Source organism: Elephantulus edwardii, unplaced genomic scaffold (assembly GCF_000299155.1).
Source record: "Elephantulus edwardii isolate Elephantulus edwardi_28Jun2011 unplaced genomic scaffold, EleEdw1.0 scaffold00109, whole genome shotgun sequence".
Taxonomy (NCBI): Eukaryota; Metazoa; Chordata; class Mammalia; order Macroscelidea; family Macroscelididae; genus Elephantulus; species Elephantulus edwardii.
This window is the reverse complement of record NW_006399859.1, coordinates 10,396,448-10,402,431: the sequence shown is the minus strand read 5'-3', so window position 1 is coordinate 10,402,431 and position 5,984 is coordinate 10,396,448. Positions and strand designations below refer to the sequence as shown.

General features: G+C 44.6%; 1 pseudogene; it reads right to left on the bottom strand.

Annotated features, from left to right (window-relative positions):
* Positions 1–1,682: 1,682 nt before the first annotated feature.
* Positions 1,683–5,413, bottom strand: LOC102872592 (annotated as a pseudogene).
* Positions 5,414–5,984: the final 571 nt, after the last annotated feature.

Below are 5,984 nucleotides of genomic sequence, written 5' to 3'. Positions count from 1 at the left end.
ACCACCACATTCCCCCACGTCCACCACATTCCCCCACCTCCACAGTTGGCACTGGAGTTACAGCCTGGTGGATAAGATGCTCACAGGACCCAGCAGCTATCCAGGCAAAAAATAGCATGGGCAACAGCAAGGACTCCATTTAGTTGTGATCAAAACACATTTTTAATCTTGATGAAGTTCACAAATGACAAGAATTGATGTTTCTTTAAACCAATATTTCAGTCAAGGGACAGCATTACCATGAGTCTCCAGATGTCCACGAGGTGATGATTTCATGCCCCCCAGAGGTTTGACAGAGCCGCCAGACCAACAGGATGACCGATGGGGAGGGACAGCCAGATGTGCTACCAGATAAGCTTGAGAGACATGCGGTCGTATATACTGGGCACAGAATGAAGTATTTTAAAATGATGCATAATAGGTAACTGCAGTAAGCCTATTTTGTGTTTGGCTTTCAAACAATGATGATGGTCTTCAATGTCAAGAAGGATGCACATATGTATATTTTCCATGGAGCTTTTCCTGCCAAAATGGAGGTTTTAGTTTCATAATGAATTAGTTGGGGGGGGGAGGACGGATGAGGGGGGACAAATAGCATTTATTTAGTGATTTCCAAGCCTGAGATGTGTAGTGGTACCTCGCCTACTATTGTTGCTCTTGATTTACAGATGAGGAGGAATCAAGGGCGCATAGAGGCTGATAGTTCATGAACCTGTAGCTAGTAAGAAGCAAAGAGTTCTCAAACTCTAGTCTATGTTCTTAATTTAAAGGTATGCTCCAATATGATTATCCCTTTATCACAGAATATTATGCAGTATTCAGCAACAATGATTTTGAAAAATACTACATAACTTAGGAGAGCATTATGCTGAGGGAGCTAATTCAGTCTCATAAGGACAAATTCTGCATAAAACCATTATTGCAACTAGAAGGATAACTAGTAAAATGTGTATGAGGGTCCAAAAGGGAAAGGGGTGAGAGCAGAGGGTGAGGATGGGAGAGGAGAAATCAGGGTTGGTGGGTGGAGGGGGGGGGTAAAGGAAATGGGAAAGATCCTGCGGGGACCAGAAAAGATGGGGTAACAGTGGGCACAGTCCAATGGTGATTAATTTTAGAAAACACAATGTATGGGAATTATTGTATGCAACATAATGTAATGGAGGTAAGTGTGTGTGTGTGAAATCTGCATAAAATTAAACTTACTTAGAATAAAATTTAAACATAACAATCAACTCGTTTCCATTATGTTAACTGGGCCTCGTGGCAACCCCATGTTTATCAGAGTACCACTGCGGAGCATGGGCTTTTTAATGACTGATGTGAATTGCTAGGCCTTCCTTCTAAGGTACTTCTGAAAGCACTTGAACCACTAACATGTTAATGTTACCATATTTGTACCATACATTCTTTAAACAATAGGTTCTTTCTCTCCTCCTCTCTTTTAGCCTGATGAACACAGTATCATCAGGAGATGCTGGAAAAACAAACTGAAGGAATTCTAGGGGTTTCAGATATTGGAACCTTCTTCAGTTTTGTCTTCTTCAAAATAGGGAGTTCACCAGCACCACACACATATACACAGGAGTGGGTAGCTTTTCTATGTTGTTTTCTCCTGCCCCAATCATATAAGTCCATTCTCCCATTGAACAGCACAAGGGCAGGCACCTTTTTCAAGGCGTCCTTCAGGCCTGAAGGTCCCTGCGGCGCCGGCCAAAGGCATTGGCACCCACAACAGTCGGCATGAAGTTGCTTTTCACCATGCCCCCAGATCTATCTGCTCAGCAAGTCTGCAGCCGACGGGTCACACAGGTGGCAGTGTTGCAGGCTCTCTTCTGGGCAGTGACGCTGAATTGAAGAATGGCAGAAGAAAAGAAGGTCTGTCAGTGAGGGGTTGAGAGAAGGAGCTTGCCCCGTGGGATCATCATGGCAAAGTTGCTGCTCTAAAAGGCACCAATTAACCTTAAGTATTTCTCCTAAACACAATTATCAAAGCAGAAAATCACAAGGGCCATTAGGGAAAATATCAGGCTTCATCTCCATAGATATTCCCATGGTGTTAAGAGAAAAAAAAATACCACCAAAACACAACACCAACACACCAAACCCAGAGATGATTCTGGGCTGTGAAATACAGAGCTATAAAGACCATTCCCCCTCCCCTGTATATATGCACTGAAAATCACCAAAGGTTTATGAGATTCAAGTGAACTGGGGGCACAGCCAATCCCATTAAAGCTCTCAAGAACTGTCTAGAAGTTGTCCTCAGTCACAGGCACTAAATGTCTCTTCTTAGGAAAAGAAAAATTTCCTAGTCTTACCGGGAAAAGAAACAGTTGGCAGCACTGAATTCCAGAGGTGCTTACATGCTTGCTTCCTGGCACGTTTGTTTTTGCTGTTTGAACAGGTCCTTAGGAACCTGCCACCAAACTTGTATCCAGCTACCCTGTACTCAAGGCCACTTTCAAGCAAAAAGCCTGGGACATGGGCCAGAGTATGACTATTACAGTTCAGGTCTTACAAAAAATACTTCTTTCCCCCCAAGTGATTATCGAATTCAGAAGCAAGTCTAGGAAGCTGTGCTAGGAAGTCCTCTTGGAGGGCTTCCCTATCTCTGATCTCACCTGGTGTGTGTCTCTTCCTGAGTCCTGCTCACTCTTCCATCTGAGATTCCAGACATCCTCTGCCACAAGGAAAACCATCCATACCACCCCAAAGAGCAATGAGAGGAAGCACATGCATCGAGTTATAGGAAAGAAGCAAAACAAGGGATTAGACAGGAGAGGGAGTTTAGTTGAAATCCTGGAGCACACCAAACTGAGAGCCCCCATCTCTCTCCCAGTGCTGGCTTAACAACTCTTTTTTTTCTTGCCAAGTGCTCTGACTCCAACTTCAGTTTGGGAAAAAATTGTGAAACTTGTTTAAGTCTTGCATGTATGTACCTGACAGGCAGGTGGCTCAAAACTGCACCATTTAGTTCTGGAACTGTCCAAAATGCAGGAAAAAGACATGATATGCTCTCTACCTTACAATGGGCTCTGTCCCCAGGGGGTGGTTATACTGAAAGTTAATCTGAAACACTTAATGCTAAGTAGGGTGAATTACACATTCTGTTAAAAGACACCAAGGTACACTGGACAGCAGTGGTATGGGGAAGGACTAGGAGGAGAAAGGAGTTATTTCCCCCTCATTCCACTCAGACCCTCATGCTCTGCAAAGGGGTTCTCAGGACAGATGCAGAAACAAAAAATACAATGCCCCTTCTGGGCTCTGTTGAGTCCGGGTCAGAGGGTGGTCTCTGATCCAAACTCAAGGTGCACAGGGAGGTGAGGTCCATAAGAGTACTCTCTCTTGTCCTTTGACAACATGCAAATCTTAGATGGTCCTCAGAGAGCATGTAGATCCTGCACCCTACCTCAGACACCGCTTTATCTGGCCCCACCTTCTGCATATGTGAAATGAAGGCTCCATGCAAGTGTGAAAGAACAATATGCAGATAAGCTGTGTGGGACCACATTTTTAAAAGCTCCTGTGATATATGGGTCCATCCCTGGCTACACACTTACCAGTCCTAAAGCATCCAGTGCTGGTAGATCTCCTCATTATGTCCAGTTCTATTTCCAGCGTTAGTAGTTCCATACCTCCCAATTCATTTACTAACAGCCTTTGGAAGCAGAATGTGGTTTTGTTTAACAAGAATCCCTCCAATATCAGCTTAAGCTCTTTTCAGTGCACCTTGAGAACAGCTGGATCTCAGGCCCTGGTGACAGGCAGCTGGGCTGCTGGCCAGGTGTGTTGTGTCCTACAACTTGGGATCCACTTTCCTGGGTATGAAGGAGGGAAAGAGGCTCTGAGCCTCTTGGTGTGGAGCCTTACCTGGAATCCTCATTCCTTTGCTTTCATCTGCACATAGTCCTGCACCAGTGTAGCCAGCAGGAGGTGCGCTCCCTCCTCACTGAGTGAGTCCAATCTGGGCTATTTGCTATAGCAGACCTGGGGAGAGGAAGCAGACCCAGTGCAGGCTCTAATGACCCTGCGTGCTTTCTCCCTTGGGTAAGACAAAAAGATGTGGCTACCCCATCTCCTGGAAGGACGGAATTTGGGTCCAGCCCATCAGAGGGCGCTGATTTGCTAGGTGTCAGGCCATGCCAGCTTACAAAAACTGATGGTTAAAATTTCTGGAACTTTTTCCCCAAATTCTGTCTCGAAGAGCCATCACAAATTAATGATTTGTTTTGCCTTAGAAAAGGTATTCGCTTCTAATCCACCAGCTGCTTTGTAGGAGAAAGATGGACAGTCTTCTCCTTTGTGACTTATTACTTCTGAAAAGCCACTACAGGGTCAACTGTGGATCAGTTCTGACTCTATAATTAACAATAGTCAGTGTTTAGATGAAAAGTGTTCTCTTTAATAAATATTATTTGCATGAAACAGATCAATAGCAGTTCACTTGTCAGATAAAACAACAATGATTGACAAAATAGCAGACTGTGAGGCAATTTCATTTTAAAATCATGCTTGAATTGGATAAATAGGTTGAGAAGAGGGAGCTCTGGTGGCTAATCTGAAATGAGCTGTTCTGCTAACTTAAAGGCCATGTAGCTCCATGAAAGAGAGGCGGAGAGTCTCTACCCCACACTATTTACAGCTCGGACCAATGGAAGGTTATTGAGAGTCTGCAACTGACATGCTGCCAGTAGTGCATGACACATACCAATTTAGTAAAAAGTGATGAATGCATGTGAACTTGATAATAAGGCTGTTACTTAGTACCATCGAGTTGGAATCAGCTCATAGCTGACCCTCTAGTGGGTTTTCAGTGACAGTCACATAGGAAGAAACTGCCCATTTTTCTCTTTCTCTTGGAGCAATTGGTGGATTTGAACTGTGCGCCTTTGTGTTGGCAATGCAATTCCTTACCACTAAGCCAGTAAAGAGTATTATGGAGTTCACTGATACTGATAAGTTATGTGCTACACATCCTTATGTGAGAATTTCTTGTTGTTACATGCAATTGAGTCATAATGAACTCATAGATGACACTCTAGTGGATTTTCAGAGCATATAAATCACACAGGAGGGTATGCCTGTCTTTCGCCCATGAAGTAGCTAGTGAATTTGAGCCTCCTGCCTTTGGGTTAGCAGTGCAACTCCTTACCTACCGGAACTCCTTAATAAACTCCTATGAATGCATGCATGCATGGATAGGTATCCACCCCCCACCCCGAGAGCTGACTTTAACTAGTCTATATATAGTTCTGAGGCAAGGAACTGTTTGATCCCAGGGGAAGAGGGAAGGGAGGGGGAGGCCTTGCAGAGCTGTCTCTCATCTGAATGGCACTGCCTGGAAGATGTGGATCTGGAATAGGACCAAGGTGCTGAGAGCCATCCAGGGGCAGAACTTCTGGAAACCCATGCTGCCTCCCTGCGAGGAAAGAATGATGTCACTGCCCGCAAGACTTGCACATTGTCTGAGCCCAGAGACCTGTGCTTGCTCACGCACCTAATGTTCTTGCTGTTGCTCTCTCTCTGTAGGTCTTCACTTTTGTTTTTCCCATCAGTAAGGTAGACTATTGAAGGTCTGATGTGGCTGTGGCATGCCTGGTTTGGCAGAACTGGAGGAACCTGTCGAGTAAAACAACCAGAACGGGTGGGGGCTCCTTTCCGTTCTCAAGTTCCCCTCCCTACTTCCAGAGCCTCTTGTCACAGGAGCTGCACCCATTTAAAGTCTAGCATTCTCTGAGGCTGATCAGTCCTCCCAGGGAAAAGATTTTTTTTTCATGGGGAAATACAAAATTTTATTCATTCAAACCAAGATTCTAAAATGAAGTGGTTTTTGTTTGTTTTTTTCATTCATTCATTGTTGCATTTTTCTCCCCTCCCAAGCCCCCTCCTCCCCCCCAGTACACTCTCCTCTTGGAAAAGTAAAAGAAAAATTCACTGTTTTACAATCCCTCCCTCCAGGTCCTCTTCACTATGTAGCTTTC